The sequence below is a fragment of the Desmodus rotundus genome, chromosome 2 (genome assembly GCF_022682495.2).
Source record: "Desmodus rotundus isolate HL8 chromosome 2, HLdesRot8A.1, whole genome shotgun sequence".
In the NCBI taxonomy this organism is placed as follows: domain Eukaryota; kingdom Metazoa; phylum Chordata; class Mammalia; order Chiroptera; family Phyllostomidae; genus Desmodus; species Desmodus rotundus.
Window position 1 is genome coordinate 194,860,068 of NC_071388.1, and position 21,167 is coordinate 194,881,234.

The following is a 21,167-nucleotide window of genomic DNA, read 5'->3' on the forward strand; positions in this document are numbered from 1 at the left end:
ACAAGTTCACACACACACACACACACACACAACTGTTTGAGAAATGGGGAGGATTAGTCATTTCCCACTTCAAGCCCTTTGAAGTGTCACCACTTCAAGGGTAGGGGAAAGGGGTAAAAGATTAGAGGGTTGGTGGCAAGGACCACCCAGTGTCAGGCCAGACTTATTTTCATCTCTCCCTTCATTCATTTACTCATTCATTTATGGTTTATAACAGCACCTCCTACACAGTGAATGCTGTACAACATATAAGGGGATAAAAAGATTAGTTTCCATTTATGGGGTGTTTATTTTTGGAATAGGCACAGAACACAACATCCAATGCTCAACAATGATCCTATGAGGTTTTAGGGTTAGTTGAAGAGTCTCAGAAAGGTTAAGGAAATTGCTCAAGGTCACACAACATAGAAAGTGTCTGGATTTTCATTTGAACCTGAGCCTGTGTGAATCCAAAGCTGGGACACCTTTCACTGAACTACACGGTCCTTCGGGAATCTAGGGGTTGGCGGGATGTGTTAACAAATTACTCCACCACAGCAGTGAGGTCTTGGAGCTGGAGTCCAGGCTGTCTGAGTTTGAATTTTGGTCCCATCCTTTCTGTGGCCTCGTTAGACTCCTTCACTTTTGATCCTGTTTCTCCACTGTATAACGAGGGTTAAAAATCACACCTTTCTCCCAGGGTTATTGTGGGGATTAAAGGCCTGTGTCCGGCTCCCTGTGGGCGCCTAGAACGAGGCGGTCATTAGCATCCGTGTCCTTATCACCCCCACAGAGCAGAACTCCGCCAGAGCCGTGGTCAGGCATGTACACGGGTTGAAAGCAGTTCGCTGGCCTTTGGCTTCTGATCTGAACCACAGGGCCCGGTGCACTTAAATGAGCCGATGGGCCTTCGGAGCCCACTTCGTGCTGCTAGGAAGTGGGCCGGGAGAAGAGCCCCGGTCCCCATCACCACCCGGAGGAACAGGTACCAGCACCGGCACACCCACGGTTGCCGTTTTCCCGGGTCAGCTCGGTCAGGCGAGAAGACGCGTTGTCGCGAGACCTGGCGGGACCAATGGGCTTCCAGACCGGAAGTGAGGGGCGGGCGCGAGGGAGTGCGCCCCTTTTGAAACCCGAGGCTTAGACCTGCGGAGGAGAAGGGTGGGTGGGAGGTTGCTGTACCTTCTGGGAGTAGAGCCGGGGCCTCTGGAGGCAGAAGCTGGCTCAGCGGAGACCTCTGCGTGAGGTTTGGTAGGCAGCGGCCACAACTTCATTCACGGGGCAGCTTCTATGGGCAGGCCACGCCCTGTGAGCCAGATGGGCGAGGTACTCTTTGCTTCCACGGGCACAGCCGGGTCCGTTGCGCTTTCCTCCAAACACGAGTAACAGTCCCCTCCTTTGGCTGAGCCTTTTAATGAGCCTTTGTGACCACGGCGGGGATTTGCCCTGAAGCCTGAAACTTCACCTTCTGGGCCCTCTCTTGCCCAGGCCCTCTCAATGGCATGAAAGAGGCCCTATCTTCACGTTTTTATAGAATTTGCCAAACTAAGATATTTTAATTTCTGTTCAGACCACTGTCTTTCCACTGAGACTTTTCTATCTAGGGGCATTAAAGTGGCTCTGGGTATTTTCAGGCATTTTGGAGTAGGGAATACTCTAAGTGCGATCTATCTACCTACATAGCTACCTACCTATCTAGCTACAGTTTGGGTACATACCTAAGTTATCGCCAGCCTTCCCGGTGAAGGAGTGGCTTCTACAAATGCTCCTATGCTGAATTACAAGCATGGTGACCTGAAGGTGCCAGAGGTCTTTCGGGATGTCCAGCACCAGCAGAATGAGGAAATGTAAAGTATTAATCACTGCACAAGAAATAGGGAACTCCTTGAAATCTTGTAGCTCACAAAGAAAAGAAGCTTGATAGAGATTTGCCCAAATTTGACAACCAGCCTAAAGCAATGAATTAGGAAGCTGTAAGAACCTTTTCTAAACTAGCAATAATAAAGAGCAAATTTTGATCAACCACAAGAGAAGAAAGACTGATTTATCCTCCCGTTCTCTCCATAGAAAAAATACAAAATTGTCGTCTTTGAGGAAGTCATTAAAGAATATACAGGCAAAAGTAGTAAAAAAAAAAAAAAGTGTATAGGCCAAGCAGTTAATTTAACAAATATATTATTTAAAAGATTTTTTGTGATTTGATATTTTATTAACTTGAAAGTTTGTAGTTTGATGTGATTTCTCATTATAAATATACATTCACATTTACACCTAATTTTTAAAAAGATTTTATTTATTTATTTTCAGAGAGAAGGGAAGGGAAGGAGAAAGAGAAAGAAACATCAATGCATGGGAGAAACATTCGGTTGCCTCTCTCATGCCCTCAACTGGAGACCTGGCCAGAAATCCAGGCATGTGCCCTGACGGGAGCAAACTGGTGAGCTTTCTCTTCACAGGCCGGTACTCAGTCCACTGACCCACACTAGCCGGGGCTCATTTGTGCCTAATTTTGTGTTTGTAATTTTGTACTTTTCTTAAAGGGGCCCCATGAAATAATATAACCTAGATCTCCTCACATGGCGGTCCTGTCCTTCTAACCACTGTGATCAGGGCAGGACATGTGCTTATTCTCTTAATTTTTGAGATAAGGGGGGGAAGCCCAGAGGGGCTAAGTTAATTGCCCAAGGTGTTGCTACTGTGGCTGGCAGAACTAGAACTAGAACCTAGTCCTTTCTGTCCTCACTTCAGGTACCTGGTCACCACAGGAGCAAGTGCCCTATTCCAAAACCTTTCACCTTCAGTCTGCAATGAATAGAGCATGACTGTGTCTACTGGTCTGCCTTTGGGATCTGGGTTGTAAATGGTCCAGCTGAGAGACCCAGTAAAGCTAAAAGGGAACAAATTGTGTTTCTGAACTGCTCCCAAATCTCAGAGGGTGGCAACCTTTTCTGTGTCCTCCCACTGACCCCTTCTAGTGATGAAAGAGGGCCAACTCTGGTGGGAGAGAACGGCCGAAGAACTGCAGCGATGGTTCCTCCCTCTGTATCAGGTAAGTGTGGAACCCTTGGATAGAAACAGAATCCACTGGTGAACCAGCTGTATGTGAATATGCATGCGAACATGTCTTTTGTCATTTTTTAAGCCAAGTATATTTTTGGTTGGTTTCCCTGGAGACTTGAGAATATGGAGAGGCCTTACCAAATGTAGTTTAATTTTTCCAGCTTTGCTTCCTTTCCAGTTCCCAAAATTAGCCACCCCCATTTCTCTACCTAGACTGATTTTGTGCAAGGTCACTAAACTTTGTTGTTAGTCCAACTTTTCAGTCCTTACCTTATTTGACACTCCCCTGCTACACGTATTCTTTTTATTTATTTTTTAAAAGATTTTATTTATTTATTTTTAGAGAGAGGGGAAGGGAGGGAGAAAGAAAGGCAGAGAAACATTGATCAGTTGCCCCTCCAACACAGAACTGGCAACACAGGCATGTGTCCTGACCTTGACCTTTCACTTTGTGGGAGGACTGCACAACCAACAGAGCCACATAGGTCAGGGCTACAGGTTTTCTTTTTAAATGTAAATCTTATTCACCTCCCTTTGAAATCCTTCTGTAGCTCCCCATTGCTTTTAGGTTTAAGATCCAAATCTGACCTGTCTGGTCAGGCCCAGTCCTCTCCGGGTCATCCCAGGCACACGCTAATCTTTCATTTTGCCAATGGGCCGTGCTGTCTTCCTGAACACAGGGCTTTTGCACATGATCGTTTTTCCACCCATTGCATATAAACATATATGAAATATATACATACTATTTTATTTATATTAATGTATTTATGCTTATATATTGGCAACTGCGTGTGTGTGTGTGCGAGAGTGGACCCCCCAAAAACCAGAATTATCTTCTGAAGGACAGGCCCTTTGTAGTGCAGACTTCCCCCACTAAGTGAGTGTTCTAGGAACCCATCTGTAGTAGTGTACAGCTGGCATAGTTGTCAGAGGCTGCGTTTGGCTTCAGTGAATTGTTTTTGAAGACTTTCAACAAGTTTGTCCATTTCATGATTTAAAAGGGCACCTGCCCACACTGCGCTGAGCGTTCACCAGTTTTTGACCAAAAACGGCGTCACCCCCATACCCCATCCTGCCTGTTCACCTGATCTTGGCCTGAGTGACTTTATCTTTTTGTTTCCCAATGAAAAAAGTCCTCAAAGTGAAACATTTTGGCAGTGTGGAGGAGGTGAAACAAAAATGGCAGAAGCACTAAAAGGCATCAAAACTGATGAGTTCAAAAACTGTTTTGAGCAATGGAAAAAAAGTCTCGATAGGTGTATTTCATCACATCGAGAGTACTTTGAAGGTGACTGGAGTTTAAGCATGTAAGAGTAAATACAGACCTGGCTGTTATGGCTCAGTGGATTGAGCACTGGCCTGCAAACCAAAGGGTTGGTGGTTCGATTCCCAGTCAGAGCACATGCCTGGGTTGTAGGCCAGGTCCCCAGTTGGGGGCATGCAAGAGGCAACCACACATTGAAGTTTCTCTCCCTCTCTTTCTCCCTCCCTTCTCTCTCTAAAGATAAATAAAATCTTTAAAAAAAGAATACAAAAATGTTAATAAATTCCACTTTTTGGGGGGTCCCCCATATATATTTTATTTATACCTACCAATACATATATGTACATACACATATATTTATACACACACACACACACACACACACATATACTATTTTACCGATATCTACTATATTCCTGACATTGTATTGGTGCTAGAGATAACAGCAGCAAATGAAGCAAGCAAAAATTGATGCAATTCTGAAGCTCACCTTCTGGTGATTGTTTTTTGCTGTAATGTTCTTCCCCTTTCCTCTTTTTCATGGTAAGGAGTTTATTTACTCCTACTTATTTATTTTTCTTAATTTTTTAAAAAGATTTTATGTATTTATTTTTAGAGAATGGGGAAGGGAGGAAGAAAGAGAAAGAGAGAAACATCGATGTGTGAGAAGTACATTATTTGGTTGCCTCTTGCACGCCCCCATCTGGGGACCTGGCCCACAACCAAGCAACCTTTTGGTTCGCCGACTGACACTTAATCCACTGAGCCACACCAGCCAGGGCTCTATACATTTATTAAAAAAAAAAAAATAACAGCTCTTTTGAGATACAGTTCATGTACCTTGAAATGTACACATTTAAAGTATACATTTCAGTTCAGTATATAGAGAGTTGTGCAACCATCACGGCAATTTTAGAACATTTTCATCAACCCAGAAAGAAATTCTGTGCTCATTGGTAGTCACTCCTCCTCTGCCCTGCAAATCTCCCCAGCCCTAGGCAACCGGTCTGCTTTCTGTCTCTACGTATGCAAATTCTGGCTGTTTCGTATAAATGGAACCATACACACATTATGTGGTCTCTGGTGACTGACTTCTTTCACTTAGCATAACATTTTCAGGGTTCATCCATGCTGCCACGCTGAGGTATGTACTATATTTCCTTTTATCTTTTTTTTAAATTGAGATTTAATTGACATATAACATTGTGTAAGTTTAAGTACTTTATTTCTTTTTATTGCCAAATGATAATATTCCATGGTATAATATATCACGTTTTGTATCCATTCATCAACTGGAGGACATTTGGGTTGTTTGTACCTTTTGACGTTTATGAATAATGCTGCTATGAATACGTGTTAATAATTTTTTTGTATGAACATGTTTTTATTTTCTTGAGTATATACCTAGGAGTGGAACTGCTGGTCATATGGAAGTCTATGTTTAATATTTTGACAAACTACTCGACTGTTTTTTCAAGGTGGCCGCCCCGTTTTACACTCCCACCAGCACTGTAGGAAGGTTCCAGTTTCTCCACATCCATGCTGTTATGGGTTGATGGTGTCCCTCCAAAATTCATGTTGAAGTCAGAGCCCCAAGCCTCTCATAATGTGAACTTATTTGGAAATAAGGTCATTGCAGATGTAAGTAGTTAGATGAGGTCATACTGGAGTAGCTTGGCCCCTTAATCCAGTGTGACTGGCGTTCTTTATAAAAGGAGGAAATCTAGACACAGGCACTCACACTCAGGGAGAATGCCGTGGGAAGACTGCAGTTACGCTGCCACAAGCCAAGGAACTACCAGAAGCTGGGAGAGAGGCCTGGAACAGATTCTTCCCAGCACCTGTGGAGGCCTTACTGACACTTTGATCCCAGACTTCTGGCCTCTTTGTAACAAGACAACAGGCTCAAAACGGAGTCACTTGTGCTGAGCCCCAAGTCACCAAACTGAGACTTAATTAGTGTTGGCTCTCCCCGAAATGAAATCTCAAACCAGTCAGTCAGGAATCACCTGATCAGCACTAGTTAGGTCACCTGCCTGATAGGCCCCTGCCACCCCCTGAAGGAAAGTGAACTGAAGTAACCAACTCACTTCTGGCCTCGTCTAACTTTCTCACTTCCACCTATAAAGGTGTTATATAGCTCCTGGGAGGGCCTCTATCTGCTAGATTGGATGCTGCCCAATTCAGATCAATGTTTGCTTAAATAAACTCTTAAAATTTGAAAAATATGCCTCAGTTTATCTTTAAAACCTCCAAAACTGTGAGACAATAGATTTCTGTTGTTTAAGCCACCTGGTTTATGGCACTTCATTATGGCAGCTTTAGCAAACTAGTATACTCACAAAATACTTGTTATTTTCCATTTAAAAAGTATTATTATATCCATTTTGAGTGTCAAGTGGCACCTCACTTTGGTTTTATTTGCATTTGCTTAATGCAAACGATTTTGAGCATACTTCCACATGCTTATTAGCCATTGGTATGTCTTATTTGGAAAAGGGTCTATTCAATTCCTCTGTTCACTTTTAATTGGGTTATTTGTCTTTTTATTATTAAGTGTTAGGAGTTCTTAATATATTCTAGATAGAAGTCCCTTATCAGATACATAGGAGTATTTTGCAGATATTTAAAAAAAGATTTTTACTTATTTATTTTTAGAGGGAGGGAAAGGAAGGGAGAAAGAAAGGGAGAGAAACATTGATGTGAGAGAAGCATTGATCGGTTGCTTCTCATTTGTACCCTGACCAGAACTAAAACTGCAACCCAAACATTTGCCCTCACCAGTGACCTTTTGCTTCGTGGGATGATGCCCAACCAACTAAGCCACACCGGTCAGGGCTTAAAGCTAATGATTTTCAAGTCTGTGTCCTACGTAGAAGGCTCTCCTAAGCTACGGTGCTACACATTCAACCGAAAGAATGTGTATGTTGGAGTTGTTGAGAGGAGTGTTCTGTAAGTGTCAATTAGGTCAAATTGGTTAATAATCTTACTCATATTTACAGCAAGCAGGCAAAAATAATAAATAAATAAAATTTAAAAAATCCCAGCTGCACTGTAGATGTTTCTTCTGACCAGAGATATTCATTCATTCAAAATGTATTGTCTCCCAGGCACTGTTCCAGGCGTTGAGAATATAGCAGAGAACAGAACAGATTCCAGGAGAAGAGGAAAGTCCAGAAACATAACAAAGCAATAGAGAAATATTCAGGAGTGTCTGCAGTTTTGAACCTCTGATCAGTACCAACAGAAAAGGAAAAGGAAAGCAGTGTTACATTTGCCACCGGGTACTGCGAAACTGTGCCCTCGCCTAATTTCGTTTTAGCAAGGCTTTGCTGTGAACCTTTTATGCACCAGGTGCCCCATGTGGAAGTGCTGGCCCAAAGATGAAGAAGATGAGGTTTCTCTCTTTGAGCGCAGTGTGGGAGAGGCAGGTAAGCAGATAATCGTTTCACAGGGGATTCGTGCTATGATGGAGGTGTGGACAAAATTCTGTGGAGCAGAGAAGAGGGACTAATTCTGCCTCAGGGTGTCAGATAGTGTTTGATGGAGGAGACATTTCAAGAGGTTCTGAGAGAGGACTAGGAGATGGACAGGTGGAGAGGGGTAGAAAAGACTTCGAGTCGTTTGTGGGTAAATGACCAAGTTACAAATACTGTCTAAGTTCTGAAATGGGGACTGCTCATGGCAGCCTGGCACCCTCAGACAGTGGTGGGTGGGAGAGCCCACAGGATGGTGATTTATTGGAAAGGAGGATTGAGGCTTATGTAGCTACCAGTTACAATGAGTTGATATGCAGTCCACCTACTGTTTCTCTGTAGAAACCATTCAGACATCTGCTGTAGTTTTTCTACTTTTCAGTTAAGTGTCAAAAAGACTTAAAGTACCGCTGTACACATTTGGCGAAGGGGTGTAAGTTGATACAACCTATACGGAAGGCAGATCGGCAGTGCCTATCAAAATTATAAATGCTGCATATATTTTGTGACCCAGCAATTTCACTTCTAGGAATTTGCCCTAGAAGATGCACTTACTCATATGTGAAATAATTTATGCACATTTATCTATCACATCATTGTAATAGCAAAAGACTGGAAATAAATTAAATGTTCATTAAGAGGGGATTGGTTAAGTAATTTGTGGTATCTCTTTAAAATGTGACACTATTCAGCTCTGGCTGGTGTGGCTCAGTGGATTGAGTGCTGGCCTGCGAAACCAGAGGGTTGCCGGTTCGGTTCCCAGTTGGAGCGCATGCCTGGGTTGCAGGCTGGGTCCCCAGTGGGGGGCATGCAAGAGGCAACTACACATTAATGTTTCTCTACCTCCCTCCCCATTTCTAAAAATAAATAAAAAAATACAATCTTTAAAAAAAAAAAATTAAAAAAAATGTGACACTATTCAGTCTAAAAAGAAAATAAAGAATAAGGTACCTCTTTATGTCTTGTTCAGAATGATGTATTGTCAGATAAAAAAGCAAGGGGCTGAACCATTTGTGTCAAATGAGGATGGAAAGAATTCAAGTCCTCTATGGAGTATTTCAGTAGCTGACTTAAAGAACCCTGGGCTGTCTGGCTGGTGTGGCTCAGTGGATTGAGCACCAGCCTGCGAACCAAACGGTTGCTGGTTCGATTCCCAGTCAGGGCACGTGCCTGGGTTGCAGGCCTGGTCCCCCCACTGGGGGTGTGCAAGAGACAACCACACATTGATCTGTCTCTCCTCTTTCTCCCACCCTTCCCCTCTGTCTAAAAATAAATAAATGAAATCTTAAAAAAGAAAGAAAGAACCCTGGGCTGTCTTGCTTCCAGACTCCTTGTAATGTCTGATAAGAAACTCCTTATTGTTCGAGCTAGCTGAGAAGTGAGTCTTTTGTGACTTGTAGCCAAAAGCATCCAGATATATAAGTCTAAGGAGGTCTTTGTGTTTGGATCTGGAATATGCAGAACAGGGGAGTTAAACTTTTGACTTGCAGAAAGTCTCCAGTTTACCCCATTTTAACTCTATTGGGCATTCCCACGTGCAACCCCTTTCTGGATATTCTGAGCTCTGGACCTCAGAGCAACTGGCCACCCACATGATATAGCCATGGGAGTTTTTGTGCAGAGATGCAACCTGGCAGGATTCAACCTGCCCGGCTTCTTTATTTTTTAAGATTTTATTTATTTATCTTTAGAGAGAGGGGAAGGGAGGGAGAAAGAGAGGGAGAGAAACGTCGAAGTGTGAGAGGTACATTGATTGGTTGCCTCTTGCACGCCCCCAGGTGGGTCCTGGCCCTGACTGGGAATTGAACCTGTGACCTTTCAGTTTGCAGACCGGCACTCACTCCACTGAGCCACACCAGCCAGGGCCTGGCTTCTTTTTAATACAACCCCATCAAAGCTGAAAGACTGGCAGAATATTTGCAGTTAGGGGGCAAGAGGGCAATGCGCCAGATGCTAGAATCAAGCCTTATAATGTGGAATTCAAACAACCTGCTCTCTGCTCACAGAAGGACCCAGATAACCCAAACTTGCTCTAGTGACTCCAAAGCTGAGAACTCTAGACCAAGCCATGTAGTCTGACAACTTGTCCACACAACTGAAATTGTCCTGTGAGTATCATCCAGACAATTTTAAGGACTTACTTGACTTGTCCACTCATTAAAGAAAAGCAAGTATTTGTTCCCTGCACTCTGTGACATGCTAGGAACACAACAGTGAGCAGAACTAAAATGGCCTTGCCTTTTTTAACTTACAGTCTGGAAGAGGAGATGGCAATTAGTCGAATAATTATCAAATAGGTATACAATTATAACCCAGTTACAGAAGAAGAGTTCATGGTGGAAAAGAGTAGTTAAGGAAAATACCTATTTTAGAACGGAATCAGGAAGGTCTGCCCGAGATGACATTTGAGCTGACATCTGAAGAATGAGTGGGAGCTAACTGGATGATTGCGGGGGGAGAGCATTCCAGGCAAGAAGAATTGTTCCTGCAAAGGCCCTGGGGTGGGGTGTCGGGGAGCATGGAACCCTCGAGGAACTGGAAGAAGGAGAATGTGACTAGAGGGCAGAGAGTGAGGGGGTGATGCTGAAAGGTGAGGCTGGAGCCTGCAAGGCAAAGCCAAGGGGCACGTAAAGTATTTTTGTGAGAGCAACAAAATACTTGTGACAAAGTGTTAGTTGTCACCTTATATCCACTTCCCCTCTATTCCTCGTATTCAAACCCCAGAGTTTTTGGCTCAGCACCTGGCTACCCAATTAAAGACCATTTCTCAGCCTCTTTTGCATATACATCTGCCCATGTGACCAAGTTCTGACCAATGGGTAGTGAGCAGAAGGGTAAGCTTTTTCTCCTATTCTTTCTGTTTTTCTCCTCTATTTTGTTCTCACTGGCTAGAATGCAGACATTGACGGTTGGGGCTGGAGGAGACACCCCAGCCCATGAGATGGAAGCCATGTGCTGAGAATGACAAAGCAACAAGGTAAAGGGAAACTGGATCCCCAGCACCACGGAGCAGCCTGAGCAGCCCTGGACTGTTAAACTTATGCTATAAGTGACACATTGATAAACTTCTAACTGGCTTAAACTACTGTTTTTTGGTCTTTATCATAGAATTTATACCTATATTCTTAGTGACTACTGTGGACTGAATGTTTCTGTTTTCCCCAAACTCATATGTTGATATCCTGCCCAATGGTATTAGGAGGTGGGGCCTTTGGAAGGTGATTATGTCATAAGGGTAGAGCCCGTAAGAATGGTATTAGTGCTCTTATAAAAGAGACTGCCAAGAGCTTTCTTACCCCTCTGCCATGTGGGGACACAGTGAGAAGATAGTCATCTATAAACTGGGAAGTGGGCTCTCCCTAGACACCGAATCTGCCAGCACCTTGATCTTGGCCTACCTACCATCCACAACTCTGAGATGGTGTTTTGTTGTAGCAGGCTGAATGTACTAAACGCACCATCGACATGTTCCAGGTGATGGAGTCAGAGTTGCATGTTGAGGTGATCACTCTGGCTACAGTGTATGGAAGGTAAAAGCAGTGAGAAAAGTCAGAAGCCATCACAGCCCCCCCCAAAGAGGAGGATGATGCCTTCCTTGTACCTACCGAGGAGCTATCAGGGTGGGGCCTGGCCCACTAGAACACCTTTTGCCTGGTATAGTGGAAAGAACATGAACTCTAGCCTCGGGGAGAGCTAAGTTCTACTCCAAGATGTACTACTCTGTAGCCATAACCTTGGTCAAGTTACTTAGCATGTCATTTGTAAGTTCAAATTAAGATTCTTTTTATGAGGGATATGGCAAATTATAAGGCAGCCTTCAGATTTGAACTGCATATCAGCTCTTCCCTGGGTCTCCAGCCTGCTTATCTTCCCTGGAGATTTTGGACTTTCCAGGCTTCATAATCTCATAAGCCAATTCTTAAGATAGATCTCTCTCTCACTTTACACACACACACACACACACACACACACACGGACATCATTTGTTTTTCTGGAGAAGTTCGACTAATACAGGGGTAAACTTTCTACTGATTTATAATACACACACAATGAAGCGCACAGATGAGGGGCACAGCTCAGTGAGATTGTACAAGGTGCTCATACTCAGCCACCATCCACAAGGAGATATACGAGGCCCGTCCAGAAGGTATCCAGCCATGTCATATGAAAAATAGGGACATTTGTGGAAGAAGATAGAAGATACGAGAAACACTGTACACAGGACAATGATGCTTCAGTCCCCTTTCAAAGTGAAGCACCTTGGGACCTCACACAGTTTTCCCAATCACCATCAGCTGCCCCATCATATTTTCTTTAATATCAGTGGCAGCCTGAAATCGCTTCCCTTTCAAAGGTGATTTTAATTTGGGGAAAAGCCAGGAGGTGCAGGGCACCAAATCTGGGCTGTAGTGGGGTCTGAGTCACCTGGGTGATTTCATGTTTTGCCCAAAAACTCTGCATGAGACATGATGCATTAATGAGCACACCGTTGTGATAAAGCTGCCAATCAACAGTTGCCTGTAGCTGTGGCCTTCTGAACCATCTGAATAGTTTCCGGGGAGGAATGTTCAAGCTTAACGCAAAATTTGATGCAGATTTGTTGCTCTACTTGCTCAGTCATTTTGAATGGATAGCCACACAGTACACATGCTCACTCGATGTATACCGTCCCCACTGACTAGTACAGTGAAGTTGTCATTGTTCACACATGTGCATTCCAGGCCACTCTCCTTGGCTGCCGAGTAACATGATGTCGCTCAGACCATTCATATTAACAATGGCTAGACTTTTTCCAGACAGACTTTGTATACTTGAAACTAATATAATGTTAGCTATATTAGCCAATTATTTCTCAATTAAAAAATACTAAAAGCCCATGGATAATATTTAACAACAAAATTAGGTGGCAAGGTATTTCCAGAAACCCCAAAATACAGGTGGACAAGGACAAGGCATCGCTACCTGCATGGAGTTGGCATCTGTGCAGAAGAAAGCAGAGAATAGTGAGTTTCTGCTGGAACTGAGAGTGGGAGGACACCATCATAACCAGTAGGTGTCCGTGGGTCAATTTGAGAAAGCAACAGAAATTGGGAGGGGTTTTGCCTAATTCAACAGTGGGTGGGAGCAAGCAGCCTGAGATAAATGAAGCCTCTAGCAGACTGGCCATCAGGGCTCCCTGCAGGGACAGGATCTCACATGGAGAAGAAAATGCTAGGAAGAGAAGCAAGATTGAGCAGGACAGAGACAACAAAGATAAAGACAAGGCCCAGATAAAAATGGAAAGGTAAGCAGAGCCAAGAAATCTTAGAAAGCATGCTGCCATCTTTTTTATTACTATATGAAAATAACAGAAAATGGGACTCTGTGAAGTTAGAAGAGCTACCCTGGCCTATACTTTCTTCTAAAAGTTCAGGAAAATTAATTTCATGTATAAATAAGCAAAGAAAAGTATTGAGGCCAAACCAATTACAGAGTTCTAAGGAAATAGAAAGCAAAACCACAATAATACCTACAGGCAAAGAAAGCATGTCAGAAAGACATGCCCACAAAGCAAATAAAACCTGTAACCATAACTATTTGGGAAGAAGATAAAAGACATTAAAAATAATACAAGACATAAAAGAGCAACATAAATCAAAGTTAGAGAAACTCTGAAATGAGGTAACTCAGAAAAGAATTAGAAATGAAAGAAAAAGTAATTTCAGAGGAAGGCTAAATTGGAAAAACACTAGAGTGGATTAATATAGTAGATAATGCCTTTAGAGAAACAGGAGGTGAAAAGGAAAGCTACATTAAAAATTAAACAAATTTTAAAAGAGATGAAAAGGATTCAAAAAGAAAATTATAAATATTAAAGATAGGCAAGTAAGACTCAATACACAGTAAATAGAAATCTCAAAGGGGAAAAAAAAATCAAGCCAAGGAAACAGAATTATTGCAATGGGAGGTCCACACAGTGAGGAACTGAAATCTCAGACCAAACCTCCGAAAGGACCTCAGGCCTCCTCCTGCCAAAGCCCACCTGAGAGAGCTTGGGCGTGGGTCTTCTAGCCCCAGTCAAGTCTCCAAATACTGCATCCCTCTCTTTGTGACCTTCATTGTAACCTCACGAGGGACTGTGAACCAGAACCACTGAGCCAGGCTACTCCCAGACTCCTGATCTGAGAGGCTGTGAGATAAGTGTTTATCATTTCAAGCCACTAAGTTTCAGACTCATTTTTTTATGCAGTGACAGGTAACTAATCAAATGGGCATTAGGGTAGCTTCCAATATGGGACTATTTCAAATATCCCTGCTCTGCACACCCTAACATGTCTTATGGTGAATATCTGTGCATTTCTGTTGGATATAAACCTAGAAGTGAAAAGCTGGGTCACAGAATACACATGTGTTCAGCATTAGTAGATACTGCAGAAGTGTTTTCCACAGTGCTCATATCAGTTTACACTCTCACCAGCAGTATAGGAGTTCTTGTTATTTACAATCTTACCAACACGTGATATTTCTGTCTTTTTAATTCTAGCTATTTTAATGGTTTGTGGTGGAATCTCACTGTAGTTTTCTTTTTTTTTTTAATCCTCACCTGAAGATATGCTTATTGATTTGAGAGAAAGAGAGAAACATTGATGTAAGAGAGAAACGTCGATCCGTTGCCTCCTGTACGCACCCCTGATGGGGATGGAATCCCCATCCTAGCGTGTGCCCTGACTCGGGGTCCCACAGCCTTTTGGTATACGGGGATGATACTCCAACTAACTGGGCACCTAGCCAGGGCCTCACTGTACTTTTAATTTACATTTTTGTGGTATCTAATGAAGTTTAGCACCTTTTCAAAAGCGTAATGTCCATTCAGACATTTCCCTCTATAAATCACTTGCTCAAGCCCTGGTTGGTGTGGCTTATCGGATTGAGTGCCCGCCTGTGAACCAAAGGGTCGCTGGTTCGATTCCCATTAGGGTACATGCCTGGGTTGCTGGCCAGGTCCCCAGTAGGGGGCACACAAGAGGCAACCATACATTGCTGTTTCTCCCCCTCTCTCCCTCCCTTCCCTTCTCTCTAAAAATAAACAAATAAATGCTTTGAAAAAAGAATGGGGCAACTGTAATAGCATAATCAACAAAATATACTTCAAAAAATTGAGTTGTCTATCTTTTTTTCTGATTAATTTATTCTTTTTATCATTCTGGCCTAGCCCCAGAACATCAACAGTTCAGATTAATATAGTATACTTTTACTTGTATAAAGTTAAAATATGAACAACAGTCTTTCATTAGTGGTATATACAAATATAAGATAGACAGATAGACAGAATTCTAAGAAGGTGTCCTTGGTCCCTTTTTCCCATGTTACTCCCATTAATATGTAATGTTACGTTGCAAAGGGGATTTTTGCAGATGTATTTGAAGTTACTAATCAGTTGACTTTAAAATAGGGAGATTATGTGGGTGAACCTAACCTAATAATATGAACTGTTTAAAAGCAGGAAGTTTCGCCCTGGCTGGTATGGCTCAATAGATGAGTGTTGGCCTGTGAACCAAAAGGTCGCCGGTGCGAGAGGCAACCACTCAGTGTATCCCATGCACATCGATGTTTCTCTCTTTCTCCCCCTTTCCCCTTTCTCTAAAAATAAATAAATAAAATCTTTAAAAGTAGGAAGTTTTCTCTAGTTGGTCACAGAAATGGAAATAAGAGACATTCCTAGTGTAAGAAGGATTCTCACACAATCAATAATTCACACAATTACTGATGTGTGACCTCCATGGAGCAAAAAGCAAACCCCAACTGACAATCTGCAAGGAAAGGAGACCGTCAGTCCTGCAGCCACAAGGAACTGCTAACAACCTCAGTGAGCCTGGATGCAGACCCTTCCCCAGAGCTTCCAAATAGGAGCCCTGCCCTTGATTTTGGCCTTGTGAAATTGTAAGCAGGGAACCAAGCCAAGCCTGTCTGGACCTCTGACCTACAGAAGTGAGTTTAGAAATGGATGTTGTTTAATCCTCTAAGTGTGTAAATTTGCGGTAATTGTTATGGTGGCAATACAATACATGTATTTACTTAACCAGAATGTACATGTGTAGTAAGAGAATAAAACAATATATGGAAAGGATAAACACCAAATTTAGAATATTGGTTATTCTGTCGGGGGGCTGGTGATAGGAAGAGGAGATTATTGGGGAGGTGAAGATAAGAGGATTAAAGTGTGTAAGGCAGTATTTTATTATTTCAACTAGGTGGTGAATATGTTTTATTTTTTATACCTTTTAATGTGTCTCACATATTGCATAACAATTTTAAAAGACTCTTGATCCTCAGCCACAGCCTGGAAACAGGAGAGACGCCAAACTTTGAGGAGCCCTTCAGACGTGGACCATGAGTTCCCCCAAAGGACTGTGCTAGACACCTTCTGTTTTCTGGAACTGTCATGTAATCTTGGAAGGAGGATGGAGTCCCCATGAAAACTAACATTGTATTTCCTTCTGGCCCAAAAGGATTGGGCTAGAAATCGGATTTAATTTAACCAAAAAGAAAACAAAAAGAAAGAAAAAAATTGCTATCCACTCAAATTTGTGGAGTGAATGAATGAATGGAAAGATGAGGTACGAATAGATGCCCAAGTACCCATAGAATCATCATCAAAATTGTATACCTGGGCAACGGAGTGAGATAGGAAAATGTTGTTCCATTGCAGAATATAACTCACAAACTATTTGGACGTAAACAGTCTTGGAGTTAAACCAAAAAAAAAAAAAAAAGGAAGAAAGAAAAAGAAAGAAAGAAAACAAAAGACAGATGTGAACCATGCTGTAACTGAAAATATTGGTTTGACTGCAGCTCCAGCCTCTCCCCTGAGAGAGCTCCCCAAAGGCAGGCCAGATTAGAGCTCAGGAGCTTGGATGAGAACCCTGGGGCAGCTTAAAGCTCAAACCCACCTCCACCCCTGCCCCCAGAGACACTGTGCTAATGGCCCTGATAACAACAAATGGTTCTGTGTGGCCACAGCTGCCTCTTACACTTGTTTGGGGCAAACTTGATTCAGAAGCATAATGGAGGGTGAAGCATCAAATTTCTTATTTGAGCAGCAAGCTGACACCTAAGGAATGCAACCTGGCCGCAGCCCAGAAAGAAGGCTTGACAGCTGTGCAGGCTGTGGGGAAATGGCTTTCCCGACCCAAGGCTTCCCCTTTGAGGGAGGGTCCCAGGCCCTGTAAAAGAGCTCCTATCACCAGCTATGGTTTGAGGAATTCAACCGGAAATAGGCCTTGGGGTCAGAACCCAGGTTGTTGGTCAGTAGTGCCTCTTCCGGAATTAGTCCTTCACTGACAGTTGGAGGTGAGAGACCACCCTTCTCCGTTTCTAAGACCAAACATACACTTCTCTAAAGTCAAGGACACATTTTTAGAAGGAAAATTTCCAGGCATGAAATTCTATTAGAATTTTTTTTTCCCTTGGAGAGAATAGATTTGCAACTAAAATTATCTTACGATTAGAAAAAAAGTGGGGAGGAGGGGCGTTTATTGGCTCATGGACCTTCACCAGGCCCAGCTGGATCCAGGGGCTAAAATTATATCAGGAAACTCCTTCCATTGTTGTCTCTGTTTTCCTGTATATTGGTTCAGATGACCTCTGGCCATGTGGGGGCAAGAGAGTCACCAGGATCTCAAGGCTTTCATCCCACCAGCTTAGCAACCTTAGAGAAAGGAAAGCATCTTTTTCCCAGTAGTTCTAGCACAACTCCAAGAATTGAGTGTCATTGGACTGGTTTGGGTCACCAGCCCAGCCCTGATCCATTTGACCAGGATGGTAGCCGGTCAGGTCCGTGTCTTGAACCCACCCTTGGGATATTGGGAGGGGTGGGGATCACGTGGATTTGGAGTGTGGGAGAAATGACTTCCAAAAGCAAATTAGGTTGCTCTTACCACGGGGGGCTGGCCGCTCAGCTGCAGCAATGACGACAGTGCGCAATGGGAGGAACAGGTGGGATCTGGCCATCTCCCAGATTTTTCTTCTCCCTCTTTACATTTTCTGACAGTGATGCCACCTTAAGCCCACCTGAAGAAAGTATAGTTCCACATGTCTGAGATAGAGCCCAGAAACGTTATTTTTACTAAGTTCCCCCAGGTGGTTCTGCTGGGCAGGGGAGTTTAGGAACTACTAATTAATGTAGTGGACAACCTTCTTATTCTCTTTTCCCTACTCAGAACCAAAAGTGAGTACTTGTGGGGCTCTAGCTTATCAAAGCAGAATTGCCTTTTTTACTCAAAGGAGTTCAAAACCAAGAATTGTCTCTACATTTTGAGATTAGGAAGAGGAATGTGTAAATTAATGAACCTGTTTCAAAGCCCTTCCCCCACCTGCCCCTAATCTTGGACAAATACCAGAGAAGTGGCTTCTACCCAACTAAGATGTCAGGGTGGTAAGCAGGCTCACCAGGGTCCTCATAAAAGCAATTCTTCCTTAACCCTCATGCTCAGAGGGCAGGAGTCCATGATTGTGAGCGGGGAGTTGCTGAGGCCTGGCTCTGCCTTGGGAAAGGTGATTATCATCATCACAGCTTGGAGTCAGGCAGGGAAAGCCATGGACTGGAGAAGACATGAAACGGGTAGAGGAACTGGACCTCAGTTAAAATTTCATTTTAGCCCTGGCTGGTATGGCTCAGTGGATTGAGCACCGGCCCGTGAACCAAGAGGTTGCCCGTTCCATTCCCAGCCAGGACATATGCCTGAGTTTCGGGCCAGGTCCCTGGTTGGGGGCCAGGTTTCTGGTTTGGGGCATGCAAGTGGCAACTGATGGATGTATTGCGCACACATCGATGTTTCTCTCCCTTTCTCCCCTCCCCACAAACATAAATAAATAAATAAAATCTTATTTTAAAAATTGATTTTAACTAGCCCTAGCTGGTTGGTTGGAGAGTTGTCCCATGAGCGGGAATGTTGCGGGTCTGATCCCCGGTTGCGGCTCATGCGAGACAACCAATCAAAGTTTGTCGCATCGATGTTTCTCTCTGTCTCCCTTCCTCTTTCTCTAAAAACAATGGGGGGAAATGGGTGAGGATAAAAAAAACAAAACTCCCTGCCAGTGGTTACTTACCAGTGAGAACTCAGGACCTCCAATCCCACCTCTATAACTAATTGTAGGACACTGACCCACTTACTACCATTTATTATTATTTTTTGTATCTCTGTCATTTCTGCTGTACATTCTTTGAAGGTGGGAGCCCCACTTCACACCTTTTCATGTTCCCAGCATCTAACCTAGTATTTTGTAGGATATAGTTTCTCAAATAGTATTTGATAAAATTGATTTTAAAAATTTGCAGAACAATTTCTCAAAGTCCTTCAAAAGCAGAACTCACCCTCCATGGAGTCTCCGGAGCTTCGGAGAGGTCGCAGGTGTATGGTGGGTAGCCGGAGCACGCCCCCTGAAAAGCACAGTCAGACCGGTGTGGTGCCTGGCACGTAGCAGGTACACAGAGGTTCACAAAATTAATGAGGGCTGCAGTGGACCAGAGAAGGGGACCAGTGCCCGACATGCTGCCAGGACTTCGTGACCTGAGGAATCAAATCAAACAACCCCCCCAGGAAAAGTCTGAGTAGCAAAAGCTGCCAGCACAATAGCCAAGAAGAAAGGACAACTATAAATTCAGGTCTCAAAAACCAACCAAAAAGAAATTTTAATTGTACCCTGGTCCACTAATGAAGAATGTCCTAGTACAAAAAAAAGAAAGAGCTAATGGTACAGGTCAAGCAAACCTTCCCTGCTCTGTAAAAATAATGATGACAGTATAACTTGTAATAACTCATTTTTTAACACAAGCACTGTGTATATGAAATATATAAGCATTATGAGATTAAATAGGATCTTACAACAACCCTGTGATGGTCCGCTTTTATAGACCTCAGAACAATTAAGAGACTCGCTCAAGTCTCCCGGCTTATACTGTCTTTTTCAGTCTGTATGGTGCACTGGATCATAAGATGCACCTAGGTTTTAGAGGAGGAAAATAGGAAAAGAATTTTTGAAGCAAAAAATGTGGTCCTGTTCCTGCCTCCTGTGACCCCACTCCACTGTTGCCGCCCCCCTGCTACCCCGTGAGCCAGGTAAGCTACATTCAGACTATAAGACACACCGTCATTTTCCTCCCAAATTTGGGGGTGAGTGCATCTTATAGCCCAAAAATATGGTAAGTAGAGGGGCTGGATTTGAACCCAGACCTGTGTGACTCCAGAATCCACATAGGAACCTCACACTGTCTGTCTCTTTCAAAAAGACAAATGTTTTCTATGTTATCTGTGAATGAGTTTTTCTAGTTTCTCCCTCTGTTAACACGGAATCTGGGCCAGTGAGTTCCTTGTTCAGTTCCAAAGGAGGACTGGACCCAGGGCCCAGCCTCTCTCAGGAGACAGCCCCTGGAACTCCAGGGACCCCGAGTGATTCCCGCAAGTCAAGATCAGAACGGGCTCCCATGGTCCTGGCCAGAGTCTAGGGAACAGGTCTCTAGCAGGGTTTCTTGGGGGCCAGATGAAAGTGAGCCTGGGGGCACGAGGCGAGGGCTGTGTGTGGATCCGGGACATCCGAGCTAGAGTTCTCGAAGGCCCTTTGCTTTCCCCAAGAGTCTCCAAGAGCAGGGTTTCAGAACTCACTGGGGCTAGGCCAGGGCAGAGGGTACCCCCTATGCCTGGGCACAGGGAGGAGAGGGCAGGACTCATGGAAGGTCTATGCTTTCAGAACACAAATGACTCAGAGAAGGACAGGGGCAGGGAAAGGGACAGAGAACGAAAGGAAGACCCAGTCCCAGCAGCAGCTTCACTGCAGCCAACTGCCTGGTTGAGATGGAAACGCTGATTCCAGCTCCAGCCCCCAGACAGGCTAAGAATATCACTGAAAAGCAACAGCCACCACCCCCGGGCCTTCTTGATCTGCTTCTACATCTGGAGTGCTAGGCTGGGTGCAGGCAGGGGCGGGGAAGAGACGGCGGGCATGGTGGAGGGGGTGCTGCTTGGGGTGGGGGTGAAAGGGAGGAGGCAAAAAAAGGGGCTCATGGAAGCAGGAGGAGGTGAACTGAGAAATAAAGCTACTGGAGAGCTCTGGAGGGATTGGGCAGGAAAAAACTATTTGGGTGGGGTGGGGGGGGCAACAGGGAGGTGAAGGTAGGAGGAGCTAGGGGGCTGGGAATAGAAGATCCAGGGATGAGGAGCGGGGAAGGCTGGCACTGATGACCTGACTGGGAGAAGGGGGGTCAAGACTTCATTAAGGAAGGAAGCAGAGCTTACGGCACAGAAATGGAGCCACAGCTCCCCCTTATCCTCCCCTGACCTTTAATCCTGGTCCGTCTAGCTCTCAGCATTGGTCCCTTCTCTCCCTGCCCCAGGGCACCTCTCCCTCATCTG

At 44.0% G+C, this 21,167-nt stretch overlaps 1 long non-coding RNA gene across 1 annotated transcript; it reads left to right on the forward strand.

Annotated features, from left to right (window-relative positions):
• The first annotated feature begins 1,181 nt into the window (after positions 1-1,181).
• Positions 1,182-10,855, forward strand: LOC123480157 (uncharacterized). Its single transcript, XR_006656047.3, has 5 exons — positions 1,182-1,305; positions 2,287-2,416; positions 2,955-3,028; positions 7,414-7,734; positions 10,672-10,855. It is a non-coding gene; the product is annotated as an uncharacterized lncRNA (long non-coding RNA).
• The last annotated feature ends 10,312 nt before the right edge of the window (positions 10,856-21,167 follow it).